We start from the raw sequence: 18,191 nt of genomic DNA, 5'->3' as shown, positions 1-18,191 counted from the left end.
GATGAGCCTAAATATGGCCGTCACAGGGCAAAAAGAGAAATGATTAAATAACACTGAATTTTGTGAGACACCGCATGCGTGAAGATACTCGCAAGACAGTTTACAGAATAATTTTTATTTGATACTTAGAAACAGTCATCATAATAATTGAAGAAAGCGGATTTGAATTTCATGAATTTGTCAAATGGTTGATTTATAATCATAATAGGCCGTGTCGCACCCCCAATAAAAATTGTTCAAAGTTACAAAATCAAGTTAATCACGTTTTCAAAGCAAATTGACGTATTGTCTTGTTTTTGTATCATAACTACGCACCTTTAAACTGGGACCACATGTTTTTTAACCTTTCTATTGAAGTGCAGTTAAGGCACAGACTGTAGCATCTCCTGCACATGGACATCAAAACAACATCTTTGAACAAAGTTGTTTCTGTATGCAGTGAAAGAGACGGCTTGCACAGTTTTTCGAAATACACTGAACGCAGGTAACTGAGAGCATCTTTCTCTTAAAAAAAAAATCAAACAGTTCTTCTTTGTCGCTTGCCGTACATGTAGCGCAGGAAACGAAACTCTGTCTTTAAAAGCACACAAAGTCACCCGTCGGACAGTCCAGAGTTACATCTTTTTTTTTCATTGGCGATAAGTTTAGCAAATATAGCTGAAACTAGAAATTGCTCATTTTCTTTAGGCACATACAATGCAAGAAAGATCGGCAGATGCCTCTTAAAGGAGACCCTTAAGCCAATGGCATCTACCGATTTTTCTGACGTCAGGGTTACTGCGATTAACCCATGGTGATTCATCAGCCACCCCCTGCAATCTCACGATAGCAGGTCCAGGGGGTCGGCCAAGGGGCAGGAGAGAATCGGTCCGCGCCATTGGCTGGAGGGGCTCCTTTGTGAAGCATTTGCCGCATCGTTACTGTAGTTGAACCCGCATATAGCGCGCCTGCAGCTATGAAGGCCAAAGCGAAACAGTACGCAAGAATTGCACATATATTTGCGGGCTGCCCTGCAGTGGAAGAACAAGAGGTTATGATTACGGTCGAGCATAAGCGGTAGATGACAAATGTTTTCCCGTACGCATCATATGTTAGAGCACATGACGTTCCAAAGAGCTGATAGAGAAGGTGGTCAAAGCTTGGTGAATTCATCTCACCAAAGACGAAAATAAAACTCTTACTATTCGGGCAGCACTGCACTGCGCACGACGTCAAGCTAGACATTTCGCAGTGATAGTAGGCACACAGCAGTCGTCCTCGCACATTGTTTCGTTCTCTTCTCCTGCCGATTGCTGAAAAAAATGAAGTGGCGCGTAGTGAAAGCAATAATTAATCTCAAAAGCGCATTAATTTTCAAACTTATCACAAGATATAAGGATGGTGGACTTACATATAAGACCTTGCAGGTCAAGGTTATGAAATACATTGGAGCTGGTGTCAGGTGTGGCTTTTCGCTTGCGCAGACTACGAACGGCGCCAGCTCGATCGTGCATGCTTTCGCGGCGCGCTGGTTGTGCGGCTAGGCGCCACCGTGCCAGCCATAGGCAGGACGCGTGGAGCCATGGCTGTGGCACAGGATATAGAGCAGCCGTGGCGGTGGAATGGTGATGTATCGCGTCATTCCAAGGCGAGAGATGGGGGAGTTGACGGGAGGGGGGGAATGGTCCTTATCTTTTCTAGAACTTTTGTTGTCGCAAAGGAAAGTTTATAGCCGAAAAATGGATAAATTGATATCGGAGAACGGTGCATGAGCGACGAACAGCTTAGCTGTGAGCGAGAGCAAACAGGTTTGAGAAAGCGAGATTCGTGCCATGGTGCTGTTGGGGACGAGGGGTCCTTGAGTGAGCTGACTCTTTCAGCGCCGCAGGTCCCTCCTCCGAATGACGTTGTCGGACTTGGTTATGAAGGAAACTGTATAGGGGGTTTATTTTACATTATTTACAAGATTTTGGAATCCATTGGAGGGTGATGGGGGAAGGTCGGAGGATCTGAGAAGATCTGAGGATGATCGAGGATTCCTTCCTCATGGCACTCGTCGTCCGGTTTTAAAAGGGTCCGGTCCCTAGGATTCCCCAGGTCCGAGAATGTCTTCGTCAGGTTGGGCGTGGCCTAACTTGCGCGGTCGTACACACACACACACACACACACACACACACACACACACACACACACACACACACACACACACACACACACACACACACACACACACACACACACACACACACACACACACACACACACACACACACCACTTCACATAGGGACACGGCCCCGTCACATGCCTCGCCGGAGAGAGAGGGTGCCGCTGGACAATCGCCCCCCCCCCCCCACCAGAGAGAGCGGTGTCTTCGCTTCCGAACGACAGTTCTCACGCTCAAGCCGGACCCGTCTTCCGGGAAGTCCGAATGGGCGAGGCGCCGGCGAGCAGGCACAGTTGAAGGGGCGACAGTTCTCACGCTCCAGCCGGACACGTCTTCCGGGAAGAATGTTGTTTTCAAACGGCAGTGGAATCCTCCGTCTTGAATCCAATAAACCTCGCGATGACCGAGCGTGGGAACCCAGATGCCTATCGCCGTGCAGGGACCCCGGCTGCAGGTGTCCTGGCCGAATACGCAGCTGAATCAGACCACCGGCTGTCGCCAGAAACCTTACAGCTCCTCCGCGGCCCGAAAAATCTCGAATGTCCAGCGTTGACGACCGCTGGGCAGGAAGAGATGAGATGGCGTCCGTGTTGGTCCCCTGGATTGCAATATCATCGCCCCCAAGGCAGAACCCAAAGCACCACCAACAAAGGAAAGCGCAGGTGGGACGTTCCAAACAGCAAAGCACTGCCCCACCCGCAAGCGCTCGGACTTCGCCAAAGAATCACCAGGCTTCTTCCATTGACAACAATACACTTTTAAAAAAATTGTGTTCAAATTTGGGTTAATGTTGTGCCGACTGAGCGCGAAACATCTCCTTTTGAAACTGCCACAGCCGGATTACTCGGAACAAAATAAAAAAAACACTCACACAGGAGGAGATTCCTCTTAGTTCTCCCGCTTACATCAGTCTGCTCAAGCCATCAGCATTTCCGAGCAGTTTCCCCTTCTTATAACGCACCGAGAAATTGTACTGTTGGAGAGCCAGACTCCATCTGAGCAAGCGTCCATTTTTGGGGGACATCTGTCGCAGCCACGTTAAAGGACAATGGTCAGTCTCAAATACAAAGTTTGCTCCGTACAGGTAACACGACAACTTCTGCGCTGCCCAAACTAAACACGCGCACTCTTTTTCGGAAGCGCTGTACGCTTCTTCTCTACTGGTCAGTTTGCGGCTGATGTAGAGAACTGGGTGTTCTTCATGGTCGTAGCCAACTTGGCTTAAGACAGCACCCAGCCCTCTATCACTGGAATCACACTGGACTATGCACTCTTTCCCATAGTCAGGGGTCTAAGGAAGGGTCGGGACACGAGTGCTTCCTTCATGCTTTTGAAGGCGTTTTCTTTTTGGTTATCCCAACTTTCGTTAGTAGGTGCTCCCTTTCGCAAGGCGTCAGTTAAGGGACTAGCCCGCTGTGAGTAGTTAGGAATATATCGCTGGTAGTACCCAACTAATCCCAAAAATGAGCGAATGGCCGTTTTCGTCCGTGGTTGCGGAAATGCTGCGATCGGGGCAATCTTTAACTCGAATGGGCTCCTAGTTCCCTGGCCTACAACGTGGCCCAAGTACGTCACCTGTGCGCAACCAAATCTACACTTTTCTGCCTTCAGTGTCAGTCCAGCCTGTCGTAAACTGGAAAACACGGTCTTTAGGTGTTCTAGATGCTCTTGCCAGGTTTCCAAAAAAATTGCCACATCGTCTAAATAAGGGAGTGCAAAGCACTGCATGTCCTTCAGTACGATGTCCATGAGTTTCGAGAAGCTGTAGGGGGCATTCTTCAACCCAAAACTAAGCATGGAGGGTCGAAAGGTGCCCGCTGGGGAGATGAAAGCGGCATACCCGCTCGCGCTTTCTGAGAGGGGAACTTGCCAATATCCCCGTACGAGATCGTGGGTGGAAATGGATTTCGCGCCGCTCACCCTTTCTATCCTTTCCTCTATGTTGGGAATCGGGTATAGCTGATCCCTGGTAATTGCATTAAGCTTTCTATAATCCACGCAGGGACGAGGATCTTTCCCTGGGGCCTCAACAAGAATTAGCCTTGAGGTATAGTCACTTTCCGCTGGCTCTGCAACCCCTAACTCCAACATGCGCTGAATTTCCGCGTCCATTATTTTTTTTTTGCCGCGGTGATACCCTGTAGGGTTTCGACCGTACCGGCTCATCAGAGGTGAGCTCGATTTCGTGTGTCAGGAGGTGTGTCTTTCCCGGGCGACTGCTGTTACGTCTCGCCTTCGACGCGCGGTATAGCCGGCGCGGATGCAACGGACGCCGCGGCTTCGTTCATCGCGGCCGCAACGCCTCCCGCCAAGCGCGTCCAGGCAGGTTTCAGTGCCACTTCTCGTCGTGCGTGCGTGTGTGTGTGTGTGCATGTTTTGCCCAAGCTTGTCAAAGCGCGGCAGCCGGGGAGAGGAGCTCCCCAACTGGGAGGCGAGGAGGTCTGACCGGCGCCGGCCTGGCGGACGCGCCCGTCACGCCTGAACATGTTCATGCGTCGCCGTCTTGTGCGACTCATCCCAAGCCGCTCCTTCTTGCCCTCGACTCCGAGGGTATATAAAGAGAGCTGCCCCGGACGCCAACGAGAGACTTCGATTTCGTCCTTCGAGTAACGTGGTCGCCCTGACCGGCTGCTCTTTTGAGATGCCAGAATAAACAAGTTGTTCTGTTGCCAGTCGACTCATCCTTTGCCGGGACCTTCGGATGTTTCCAGCTTTGCCCCAGGCCGCCAGGCCAACGCTACCCTTGGGGCTTGCAACCCAAATGCAACAACTGGTTGCCAGCGGTGGGATCCCGACAACGGAGGCCAGCAGCGAAGATATGCGGTCAACTGTATGCTGAGCAGCTCAACGACCATCCGGGAGCAGTGCAACGAGCCCTGTGTGATGACTGGTTGCCTGCAGCGGAACGACTGCGCTGAATTCTTGGCTGCGAGGTTTGGTGAGTGCGGGACTTTCTTCTTCTGAGTTTTGCCAGGCTTTTGTTAGTGTCAGAAACAGAGCTGGTAATTGTGGTTGTCGTTGCTGCCGGGTTAGTTTGCGGCAAGACAATAGTAGGCAGTAGAGAAAGCAGCATTCGGAGCAGCCATGGATTTGAAGTCGTTGCGCAAACCGAAATTGCTGGAGCTTGCAAGAGAGTTGGGTCTTGATGTCTCAGACAAACTCAGAAAACCAGAACTGCTAAGGGCGATTCTTGAGTTGGAGGCTGAGGATGACGAGCTGTCGGAATGCCTTGAGACCATTGAGGAGAGGGAACAAAAAGAAAAAGACGAGCGCGAACGTAAAGAACAAAAAGAGAAAGAGGAGCGCGAACGTAAAGAACAAAAAGAGAAAGAGGAGCGCGAACGTAAAGAGCAAAAAGAGAAAGAAGAGCGCGCTTTGGAAATGAAGCGTCTCGAGGTAGAGATGGAACGCGCTCGTAATGGAAGTCAGGCACACGGTGCAGGAGAACGGGTATCGTTCAAAATGACTGACCTGATGCGGCCGTTTAAGCTTGGAGAGGACATTGGTTTGTTCCTGGTTAACTTTGAGCGAACGTGCGAGAAGCAGGGGTTCTCTCGGGAAACGTGGCCACAGCGCTTGCTCACTTTGTTACCCGCCGAGGCGGCCGACGTAGTCGCTCGCTTGAAGAGAGAGGAGGCAGAGGATTTCGACCAAGTGAAATCGAGTCTGCTAAAAAAGTACAGGCTGTCAGCGGAGGCGTTCCGTCGGAAGTTTCGGGAAAATGAAAAAGGCAGAAATGAGTCATATACAGAGTTTGCCTACAGGCTTATGTCAAACATGCAGGAGTGGCTCAAAGAAGAGAAAGCGTTTGGTGACCACGAGAAAATTCTGCAGTGTTTCGGGCTGGAACAGTTTTATAGTCGGTTACCTGAGAACGTGCGGTACTGGGTCTTGGATAGGCCAGACGTTAGTACAGTGGCTAAAGCCGCCGAGCTAGCCGAGGAGTTTGTGACGCGTCGGGCTCGCGGAGCTAAGGACGGTCAAAAGGGTGAATTTGGCTCCAAGTCTGAGAGGCCGAAGTTCACACCCATGAGAGCAAGGGGGGACACGCGTAGTGCGGATGCGAGTGAAAGCAGTCCGACCGAACGTAAGGAGACGGCGGCAGCCGAAGCCGAACGCAGAAAGCGGTTCGAGGCGAGGCAAGCGCGCGTGTGTTATACGTGCCAGAAGCCGGGTCACTTTTCGGCGCAGTGTCCAGAAACAAAAAGAGAAGTCGTGTGTTTGTCATTATGTAGCACTGACGAGAACATGAAGCTTCTCGAGCCTTACATGCGAGACTTCCTCGTGAACGGGAAAGAGTGCCGAGTGCTTCGTGATTCCGCAGCTACAATGGATGTAGTTCACCGCTCTTACGTAGAACCCGATATGTTCACGGGCGAGTGCGCATGGATCAAGCAAGCCGTGGAAGCTCACAGCGTGTGTCTGCCCGTAGCAAAAGTGCTCATTGAAGGACCTTTCGGAGCAATTGAGACGGAGGCAGCAGTGTCATCTATGCTGCCCCCCCAGTACCCGTACCTATTTTCGAACCGGTCCGATCACCTCCTGCGCGAGAAGGGTCTTTTGTTTGGTGAGGCTAGCGTTCAGGCCTTAACCAGATCGAGAGTTCGGGAGCTCGCTGCAAAGGCGGTAGTTGCGGGGCCGACGTTGTCGAGCAATGAGAAAGGGTCGGAGGCGCAGCAAGCTGATATTCAGAGCACGTCCGAACTGAATAAAATTGAGCCTGTAGCGCTGAAGGCACCAAGTACTGAAGAGGAAACGCCCGACACGGGAAAGTTAGAAGAGCTATCTGCAGATTTGCTCATCGCGCCTACGTCCGATGGACTTAATAGGTTGCTAAAAGTCAGCCGGTCGGCTTTGATAGCCGAGCAAAAAAAGGATGGCAGCCTAGAAAACATGCGCTGCAATGTCAAGGAAGGTATCGCCAAGAAAAATGTTCGTTTTGTGGAAAGAGGTGGGGTCTTGTACCGGAAGTATCTAGACCGCAGGGGAGTCGAATTCGATCAGCTGATCGTGCCTCAGTGCTACCGTCAGGATCTGTTGCGCTTGTCGCATGGCGGTTCGTGGTCCGGACACCTAGGAGTTAAGAAGACTAAGGACCGTCTCTTGCAAGAGTACTATTGGCCAGGGTGTTTTCGTGACGTAGAAACCTTTGTGAGGACATGTGACACCTGTCAGCGGGTTGGCAAACCAGGGGACAAATCGAGGGCGCCGTTGAAGTTGGTACCTATCATTACGGAGCCTTTTAGACGGCTCGTTATTGATACAGTGGGACCTCTGCCGGTAACAGCCACGGGGTACAGACACATTTTGACTGTGATCTGCCCAGCGACAAAGTTCCCTGAAGCAGTGCCGCTTAAAGATCTCAGCTCAGTTGAGATAGTCAATGCACTACTGTCCATATTTGCGCGAGTTGGTTTTCCTGCGGAAATCCAGTCAGATCAGGGCACAGTGTTTACCAGCGCTTTGACGACAGCCTTTCTCGAAAGGTGTGGGGTAAAGCTGTTACACAGCTCAGTGTACCACCCACAGTCGAATTCCGTTGACAAGCTCCACTCCGTCATGAAGCGCGTGTTGAGAGCATTGTGTTTTGAGCAACAAAGTGATTGGGAGCTGTGTCTGCCTGGGGTGATGTTTGCATTAAGGACCGCGCCGCATGCGGCTACGGGGTTTTCGCCAGCTGAGCTGGTGTACGGTCGCTCGCTGCGGTCTCCGCTTCGCATGCTTCGAGACTCGTGGGAAGGCAGGGGCGACGACCCAGTCGTGGTCGAGTACGTGCTTAGTCTCCTCGAACGCGTAAGAAGGGCACAGGAGTTGTCAGGTGAAGCAATGGCAAAGGCCCAGCAGAGGGCCAAGGTTTATTATGATCGGACAGCCAGGGCCCGTCGTTTTGAGGTGGGCGATGAGGTGATGATATTGCGCACATCGCTAAAAAACAAACTCGACGTGCAGTGGGAGGGCCCAGCACGGATTGTTCAAAAACTGTCGGATGTTAACTACGTGGTGAGTCTGCCAGGAAAACGGAAAGCACAGCAAGTTTACCATTGTAATCTGCTCAAACCCTATAGACAACGGGAAGCAGTGGTGTGTATGATGGTAAACGTTCCCGAAGAGCTTCCGGTCGAGCTTCCGGGACTAAGCCCAGTGACGAACAGGGAAGACACTGATCAGGTCATTAGTGACTTAATCATTAAAGCACCGCTGTCGCCTGAGCAGAAAACCGAACTACACCAACTCTTACAAGAGTTTCAAGGTCAGTTCTCTGAGAGGCCTGGTAGGACTTCTGTCCTTACGCATGATATAGAACTTACCTCCCCAGAGCCAGTACGATCCAAGGCGTACCGGGTGTCACCCCGCCAGCGCGATATTATGGAGGCTGAGGTAAAGAAAATGCTACAGCTCGGTGTTATTGAGGCGGGTGAGAGTGATTATACCTCCCCTTTGATTTTAGTTGAGGTACCGGGCAAGGAACCTCGTCCTTGCGTCGACTACCGCAGGCTTAATTCCATTACTAAGGATCAAATTTATCCGATCCCTAACATAGAGGAGCGCCTTGAGAAAGTTAGTAGCGCTCAGTTTATTTCCACCCTAGATCTTGTCAGGGGTTATTGGCAGGTTCCACTTACAGAAGAGGCTAGTAGGTATGCGGCGTTCATTTCACCAATGGGAACATTCCGTCCTAAAGTTTTGAGTTTTGGTTTGAAGAACGCGCCATACTGCTTTTCAAGCCTCATGGACAAAGTGTTGCGGGGACAGGAAGAATTTGCTTTACCGTATTTAGACGACGTAGCGATATTCTCCGCATCCTGGTCTGAGCATATGGCACACTTGCGGGCAGTGCTAACCCGCCTGCGCGAAGCGGGCTTGACAGTCAAGGCTCCCAAGTGCCAATTAGCACAGGCCGAGGTTGTCTACCTCGGTCACGTGATTGGACAGGGTCGTCGCCGCCCCTCTGAAATAAAGGTGGCCGCTGTGCGAGACTTCCCGCAACCGCGCACGAAGACCGATATTCGGTCGTTCTTAGGTGTCGCCGGCTACTATCAGAGGTACATCCCCAGGTACTCCGATATCGCGGCTCCCCTGACGGATGCTCTAAGAAAAACAGAGCCCCAAACAGTCGTCTGGAGCGAGACAAAGGAAAGAGCTTTTAGCGCCCTAAAGAGCGCCCTAACAAGCCAGCCTGTGCTACGATCGCCAGACTACACAAAAGGGTTCGTTGTTCAGTGCGATGCTAGTGAGCGAGGCATGGGCGTTGTACTGTGCCAAAGGGACAATGGAGAAGTGGAACACCCCGTCCTGTATGCTAGTCGTAAGCTGACCTGTCGTGAGCAGGCGTACAGCGCCACCGACAAAGAGTGTGCGTGTCTCGTGTGGGCCGTTCAGAAATTGTCATGCTACCTAGCCGGCTCGAGGTTTATCATTGAGACGGATCACTGCCCTCTCCAATGGCTGCAGACCATCTCTCCCAAAAATGGCCGCCTCCTGCGCTGGAGCCTCGCTTTGCAACAATATTCCTTTGAGGTGCGTTACAAAAAGGGGAGTCTCAACGGTAAGGCCGATGGCTTAAGTCGAAGCCCCTAACGTAGGAATCCGCCTCAAAGTTGTTTGTTACTGATGTTTTCTTCCTGAGGCAGGATTTTTAACATATTGCTTTTGTTTAGTGTTTCAAAGTGATTATGTGCTTTCTAGTGCAATTTTCCAATTTGTGGACGCGTTCTGAGTGCTGCTTGACTACTGTAAGGAACTAGGCAGTAGTATAAAAGGGGAAAGAGCCTGGCAGAGCTTAGTGAGGGTTGTCTCGTGCTTGCTGACTGAGCGGTTGCGTTTCGGCGTAGTTCTAACGCTTGCTGGGAACGAGCACAAAAATGGCAACTCTCCCGAAGTGACTTTGCAGTGTCCTATGTGATCCTGAACCCGAGAACGAGGCCTTCTCTGTGCGCTGCGCTCAAGCAACGTCGAGGGACGATCGGTTTCGATTACGAGCATCATCGAGCGACATCCCTCTGGACAGCGGATGCAGTCCCCTGACCATCGGGATCTCCTTCTCCCGGCGGGGCGGTCTGTTACGTCTCGCCTTCGACGCGCGGTATAGCCGGCGCGGATGCAACGGACGCCGCGGCTTCGTTCATCGCGGCCGCAACGCCTCCCGCCAAGCGCGTCCAGGCAGGTTTCAGTGCCACGTGTCGTCGTGCGTGCGTGTGTGTGTGTGTGCATGTTTTGCCCAAGCTTGTCAAAGCGCGGCCGCCGGGGAGAGGAGCTCCCCAACTGGGAGGCGAGGAGGTCTGACCGGCGCCGGCCTGGCGGACGCGCCCGTCACGCCTGAACATGTTCATGCGTCGCCGTCTTGTGCGACTCATCCCAAGCCGCTCCTTCTTGCCCTCGACTCCGAGGGTATATAAAGAGAGCTGCCCCGGACGCCAACGAGAGACTTCGATTTCGTCCTTAGAGTAACGTGGTCGCCCTGACCGGCTGCTCTTTTGAGATGCCAGAATAAACAAGTTGTTCTGTTGCCAGTCGACTCATCCTTTGCCGGGACCTTCGGATGTTTCCAGCTTTGCCCCAGGCCGCCAGGCCAACGCTACCCTTGGGGCTTGCAACCCAAATGCAACACTGCTAAATAGGTCAGCGAATTCGCTCAACAACTGCTTTAGCGTGTCGACCTGTGTCCCGCTTAGGAAATCTGCATTCACGGAGTGAGCCAGAATGTTTTCCACGTTGTAAATAGCGTCCGCACCTCCCTTCCAACCCTGACTCTCGCTGTCCAGCTCTTCTGGTTCATTTAGAGTCAGATTGACGATCCCGCTGCGTTCCACGAACGGCTTCATCAGATTGCAATGATAGATTCTCACCTGTTTTCCCCTGCCTGGAACCCTTAGCGCGTAATTCATCCCGAAAGTTTTTGCAACACTTCTACTGGACCATCCCAGTGAACTTCCAGCTTGTTTTTTCTCGATGGCCGGAGGATCATCACGCGATCGCCCGCGGTGAAACCTCGAAGGCGAGCGTTTCTGTCATAATAGACCTTGGCGGCCTCCTGGGCAGCTTTCATATTTCGATTTACTAATTCCCTCGTGTTGTTAAGGCGGTCCAGTAGCTTAAGCACGTACTCAACCACTGTCTGGTTCTCTCCTGTCCCTTCCCACATTTCTCTCAGCATTCGGAGGGGAGAGCGGAGGGCTCTTCCGTACACGAGTTCTGCTGGCGTAAACCCCGTAGCTTCGTGGGGGACTGTTCATAAAGCGAAAAGTGTGGCCGGCAGACAATCCTCCCAGTCTGCTTTATGCTCATTACAAAGAGCGCGTAGCACCCGCTTCAGCACCGAATGCCATCTCTCTACACTGTTGGACTGCGGATGATACACGGAGCTGTGCAACAGTTTTATTCCGCATCTTTCTAGGAATGTGGTCGTCAAGGCGCTTGTAAAGACCGTCGCCTGATCGGCTTGGATTTCGGCCGGAAATCCTATTCTCGCGAACGCTAACAAAAGGGCATCAACTATTTCTGTGGAGCTCAAGTCCTTCAACGGAATTGCTTCGGGAAATTTTGTGGCGGGACATAGCATAGTAAGCAAGTACTTATAGCCTGATTTCGTGTTAGGCAAAGGGCCTACTGTGTCTATTACAAGCCGGCGGAAAGGTTCCGAGATCAATGGAACAATTTTCAGTGGAGCCTTCCATGTCTCTCCCGGCTTGCCCACGCGCTGGCGCGCATCGCATGATTTTACGTAGCGTTCTGCATCTTTGAAACAGCCCGGCCAATAATATTCTATTAATAGGCGCTCTTTTGTTTTATTGATTCCCAGATGTCCTGCCCAGCCATTTCCGTGGCAGAGACTCAGAATGTCCGCTCTGTATTTTTCGGGCACGACCAGCTGATCAAATGTTTTGCCTTTTCTGTCCTGGTAGTGTCGGTATAGTAAGCCTCCCTTCTAATGCATCGTTATGTTGCGTCTCGCGATGACCTCTTTAGCTGTAAGGTGCAGCCTTTCCAAAGTGGGATCCTGCTTCTGTTCTTTTGTTAGGGACTCCTTGTTCACCTGCAGAAGGCGATCAAAACTACGCGATGTTGGAGATAAAACGGATCCTTCAGCGTTTTCTGATTCCTCTACCGACTTAGTGGTTGAAGTCCCTCGTCGCTCATTTGCTCGGTCAGCTGTCTGGCTTTCATTCCTCGTTGGTTCACTTCCCTCCTCATTTGATTGCAACGATATGCTGGCTGGTGCAACTCTGGCTACCTTAGGTTCTGGAATCTGACTTAGTTGAGATGCAAGCTGACGAGTTTTCGATCTTGTCAAAGCTTGTATCCCCCGCTTCCGAGTTTCTGGCCTCTCTCGCGTAGCAATTGGTCTGATCGATTCGAGAAGAGGTAAGGATATTGAAGTGGCACGGCCTTCGAAACTGCGGCCTCAGTGATTAGCTCTCCAAACGGTCCACAAATTATCACTCTAGCTATGGGAAGGCATACACTGTGTTCTTCTATTGCCTGTTTTATCCACGAGACTTCTCCCGTAAAATCGTCCACTGACACGTAAGACGGGTGGACAACGTCCATCGTCGCAGCGCTATCACGAAACACCCTGCACGGTTTCCCGTTAACGTGCAGCTCGTGCTGGTATGGCTTAAGGAGCTCTAGATTCTCGTCGTTATCCTCGACGCACGAGAACACCAAACGTTGCTTTGTACACTTGGCTGCAAAGTGCCCGACACCATTGCAGTTGTAGCAACGAAATGGCCTACTAGCCTCAAACTCTTTTTTCGCGGCTTTGTCTGCTCCCTGTCTCTTCGCCTGTTCTTCACGCTTTTCTGGCGCTACCTTCGTTGCCTCTGATTGCTCCGAACTTCTAGCACTTCGCGCCTTTCTGCTAGGCCCTTTATCTCGCATCGCGTTTCGAGCGTGTGACGCACCCTCTTCAGTGCTCAACCTTCTACGCGAAACGTACTCCTCTGCTAGCTCAGCGGCCCTTTCAACTGTGTCGACTTTTTCCCTGTCTTGAACCCACAGTTTCACCACTTGGGGAATGCTTCGGTAAAATTGCTCAAGGCAAAAACACTCAATGATTTTGTCTCGGCTTTCATAAACCTCGGCTCCTTTTAGCCACTCTAGCAGATTCGTCTTTAGGCCATACGCGAAATCCGAATAGCCCTCGCTATCGTTTTTCATTGCGTTCCTGAAGCGCTGTCGGAAAGCTTCGGCTGACAGCCGGTACCTTTTTAGCAGGCTGGCTTTGACTTTTTCGTAGTCAGCTGCGTCTTGTGTGCTAAGTCTCGCTATGACTTCAGCTACTTCACATGGCAAGAGTGTCAGAAGCCGTTGCGGCCACGTACTGCAAGCAAAGTTCTCCCTTTCGCAAGTTCTCTCAAAGTTTCCCAGGTACAATCCTATGTCCCTTCCACTTTCATAGGGCTGCATGAATCTGTTCATTCTATATGATTGTACATCGCTTGCTCTTTCAGGAGACCCGGCTCTCGTACTGTCGCCTTTTTTTTTCGATTTTCGCTTTCAAGCTGCAATCGCTTTAGATTTCTTTCTTCTTTTTCAGCTTCCCACTTTTGCCGTTCTTTCTCTTTTTCTCTTTCCGCTTCCCTTTTTCTTTTTTCTTCCTGTCCCAAATTCCACGTATCTACCAGCTGATCGTAATCTACGTGCTTTTCAATTGTCTTGCATATTTCAAGTTTTGTAATTTTTCCCTGTACTTCTATTGACAGTTCCTCGCATAACAACAGCAAGTCCGACTTTGACAATTTCATAAGGTCCATGACAATGCCTTCTCCGCTTTGGCAATGCTATCTTCAAAAATGTCGTGAGATTACCCTTTCTCAATTGACATACACTTCCCAGTGATTCTAGATTATTCTCTCAAAATCTGAAGCCTGGCGAATCCTACAGCAAAATGCCGAAACGCTTACCGGTTGAGAAATCACGATGTCGCACGGTCCATCCCAGCTGCTGCCAACCAGTTGTTGGGGACGAGGGGTCCTTGAGTGAGCTGACCCTTTCAGCGCCGCAGGTCCCTTCTCCGAATGACGTTGTCGGACTTGGTTATGAAGGAAACTGTACAGGGGGTTTTTTTACATTTTTTACAAGATATTGGAACCCATTGGAGGGTGATGGGGGAAGGTCGGAGGACCTGAGAAGATCTGAGGATGATCGAGGATTCCTTCCTCATGGCACTCGTCGTCCGGTTTTAAAAGGGTCCGGTCCCTCGAATTCCCCAGGTCTGAGAATGCCTTCGCCAGGTTGGGCGTGGCCTAACTTGCGCTGTCGTATACACACACACACACACCACTTCACATAGAGACACGGCCCCGTCACATGCCTCGCCGGAGAGAGAGGGTGCCGCTGGACAATCGCCCCCCCCCCCCCATCAGAGAGAGTGGTGTCTTCGCTTCCGAACGGCAGTTCTCACGCTCAAGCCGGACCCGTCTTCTGGGAAGTCTGAATGGGCGAGGCGCCGGCGAGCAGGCACAGTTGAAAGGGCGACAGTTCTCACCCTCCAGCCGGACACGTCTTCTGCAGTGGAATCCTCCGTCTTTAATCCAATAAACCTCGCGATGACCGAGCGTGGGAACCCAGATGCCTATCGCCGTGCAGGGACCCCGGCTGCAGGTGTCCTGGCCGAATACGCAGCTGAATCAGACCACCGGCTGTCGCCAGAAACCTTACTGTGCCTAGCACACTTCCTTGAAAAAGACGCGGCCGGGAGCCAAGGTGGGGAGATATGGGACTTGAAAAAGAGAGGAGTTGGCGGATCCTGTGAAAGCGGCTTGAAATTCTCGGAGAATGCGTCATGGGCAGCTCCCAAGGCAATATCAATAAGAGACAAGGAAATGAGAAACGCGCAGGCGTCAGAGTATTTTCCCAGTGCAGTAGGAAAAGCAGTTCATTGCGAGCATCATGTTCACCGCCTGAAACCTTTAAAGTGACAAACGGGGAGCTTGGAGGTCGATTTCGATCATACGGCTTCAAAGAATCGCCTTATGTGTAGGGCTGTGTGATGTGGCCCCAGACATAATAGTAACAAAACTATGAAACAATAAATAAAATATTATGCATGCACAATGTATGCTCTTTTATGGTTTCATATATGATACTACACAAAAATGAGCGAAGATGTATGCAAGAGCAATAAAAAGCAGCTATGTAAGTGCACAATAAAATATACAAGAAAGAAGGATTTAGAACAATGCAATTGGCAGGGATGGACGGAAAGATAAAATTCAAGAATACGTCCCCAAAAGCCTGTGTCGCTTTAGGACGTTAAACCACGTAAACCATAAACCAAAATACAAGAATACAAAATATATAATCACATGGTACGATGCTCGGACGCAGTAATCTTCTCTTAACAAATGGCCGCACCTCTTCTTAAAAACGGCGAAATATTTCGCACATGCTCAATGTATACAAATTATAACTCATGAAGCGATTGCTTTGTACCTGGTCGTTGCTAAAACTGCCCGCAAAAGCCCTTCAGCCAATACACTCAGCCGAGTCATTACGATTGATATAGCACTTTGCTTACACAGAAAACGGCTCGATAGTGTGAGAGTGAAATTACTTGTCTAGAGTGAAGCGCGTTCGTGGTGTTTTTGAGATACTTGCGCGAGCGGAGCCACAAAATGCATTCAAAGGCATTGCGTTCCATGACAAAATGGGAACATTATTATGCTCTGAAATCAGGCATGGGGAACTACGTGACTGCGGTGTCTGTGCACCTGTCAGGTAAACAACGAATTTCTTGAAAAGCAGCTTAGCTGAATAACCTGTTCATATTACGTTTTTCTCCTACGACATGCCAGCGCGAAGTCGTTACATCCTCGATTGGCGGGAGGTTTTCACACACACACACACAAATTTTAGTTGTTAGTTCCCGCTCATTCTGGCTGCCTCGATTTCATGTCTGCATTTATTCATCGTTTTCTAGCTTCGAGGCTTTTATTATGCTTTTCTTCTATAAGCAAATTTTTTCACGAAGAATTCATTTGTCTTATGTCAATTTCAATCATTGCCTGCAAGTGTTCAAGCTCTAGGAGCGCTTTTAATGCTTTGCGCGAAATTTTCATGGAATTATGTCAAATAAATTCACTGGCCTCTCAAAGGTTGAAGCCAGTGAATTTTCCTTCTCAGAAAAGTAAAAAGAAAGTACAGAATGCCGCTCGTAAAAAAATTATTTTTTCTCCTGTTTTAATGATTCTAAACAGCTACTGACTGAGCACTACAAACCACAGGGCTGGATCAGTGCATGCCAATTATACGTGAACCGATATAAAAAGTCATTCCTGTTCTTACACCTCCTACAGAGCTCATTTCAGTTCCCGCGAGTTCGAAAATTATAAACTGTCAAGATCGTGCTCGTAACAATGACATTAATTTTCTCGGTCACAATACCGAATGCCAGCTGCCAGGCCATTTTACCTGACGGCTCAAAGTCGACTAAGCATTGCCAGCACGCTATAAACATTTTATAAGTCAGTGCAAACCTAGGCTAATATAATCAACATCTTAGAATGGCATAGCCAATTGTGGCAAAACAGTGAGGGATCCCTGGCTAACCTGGCCCATGATTGCCAGAGTTTTATTAAGCCTAAAGCAATACTCGGGATGTGATGGGCAAGCAATCATTGCATGTGTTAATGACACGCATATATAATATCAGAAACACACCGGCAACTCTGAGCCTACCTAGGGTCCAGCCTTGCATGGAGATATCTAATATAGGGCCGATGTGTTGGGCTACTTGGGCGCGGTGGCAGTGCCCGGGGCCAGATGGGGCTACTGCGCATGTGCAGCAGGCGTACGGTGATCTCGTGTATGTCTACGCTAGCACGTAAACGAAATACTAGAACTCTATTGCCGGTGCGTTCCCATACTCTTCGCCTCTCGTGTAACACGCTACTTTTTTCTGTGGTGGGTTGAGCGTGTTTGCGTGATCCACCTTACGATGGTGGAGCCACGATCACGTGACCACACCATGTAAGACGCCCATGCCTCGCGCCTCATTGGGCCTTCGTCATCATCAAATGAGACGCGCTGTTGGAACAAGGCCCGCCAAACGCCTCTCAGGAAAACACACCGGAATCGTCCGAACCTAACCTCATTCAATTGCTCCCCGTGCGATTAGAAGCAGTGCGCGCGTGCAGTAGTGGCTACCGCATTTATGATGCAAGGTAGTATCAAAATGACTCTGGACAAGCTCATTACACGTCATCAAATGGCAGCACAGAGGTGCGCTCACGGGAGTAATGACGCAAAACAATAAGGCACTGTGCCAAAATACTCTGCTGAGGCAAGATGGAGAGTTGCTTTGGACGTAGCTTCGTAGGCAAATGTGTGGGGCAATTTTCAATTGCACCAGGCAGAAAAAGTGGAAACAATGAGCTGACATGAAATGTTGCGTTAGTCTGAACGATTCGGCCACAGAGACGTTAATTATCCTGTCGCAAGAGTACAGTGATGGGGCAATCAGTCGTGCCAAAAGTTTCAAGTGGCACGAGCTTCAAAGCTCAGCGTCCTTTGAAGACGATTACACATCTCGAACACAAGCCATGCGCGACATCGCGGAAAACATGGAACCTATATATCACGGAACTTTGGGTTGAGGAACGTAGGACTAGAGATAATGACAAACGGGTCCGTGTAGGCAACCCAAAAGGTGGTATTGATCAGGCTGCGTGTCGCTGTCCAGTTGGTCCTCGAACTGCTGACCCCTAAGCTGAGGAGACAACGTTTAGCATTATGTACTCTACCACTGAGCACACCTCTTTGGCGAATTTATCGTCACGCACAATATGTTGTGGCTTCTGTAGCCTCCCCAGATTTATCGCCTGCTAACTTTTTCCTTTCCCCGCGAATGAAGGTGCAGCTCAATAGCTTCCATTTTCATATGATTGCAGAGGCCGACCACAAATTTGAAAATATTTCGCACGTGATTACGCAAAAAAAGATTGCCAGGCCGCTTCCCAGCAGTGGCAGCAACACTTGGGAGGGTGCGTTGCTGCACAAGGTTGCTACTTTCTAGGCTATGCTATTCCAATTTAAGCGTGTAATGTA

Source organism: Amblyomma americanum, unplaced genomic scaffold (assembly GCF_052857255.1).
Source record: "Amblyomma americanum isolate KBUSLIRL-KWMA unplaced genomic scaffold, ASM5285725v1 scaffold_12, whole genome shotgun sequence".
In the NCBI taxonomy this organism is placed as follows: domain Eukaryota; kingdom Metazoa; phylum Arthropoda; class Arachnida; order Ixodida; family Ixodidae; genus Amblyomma; species Amblyomma americanum.
Note: the sequence above shows the minus strand (reverse complement) of the source record.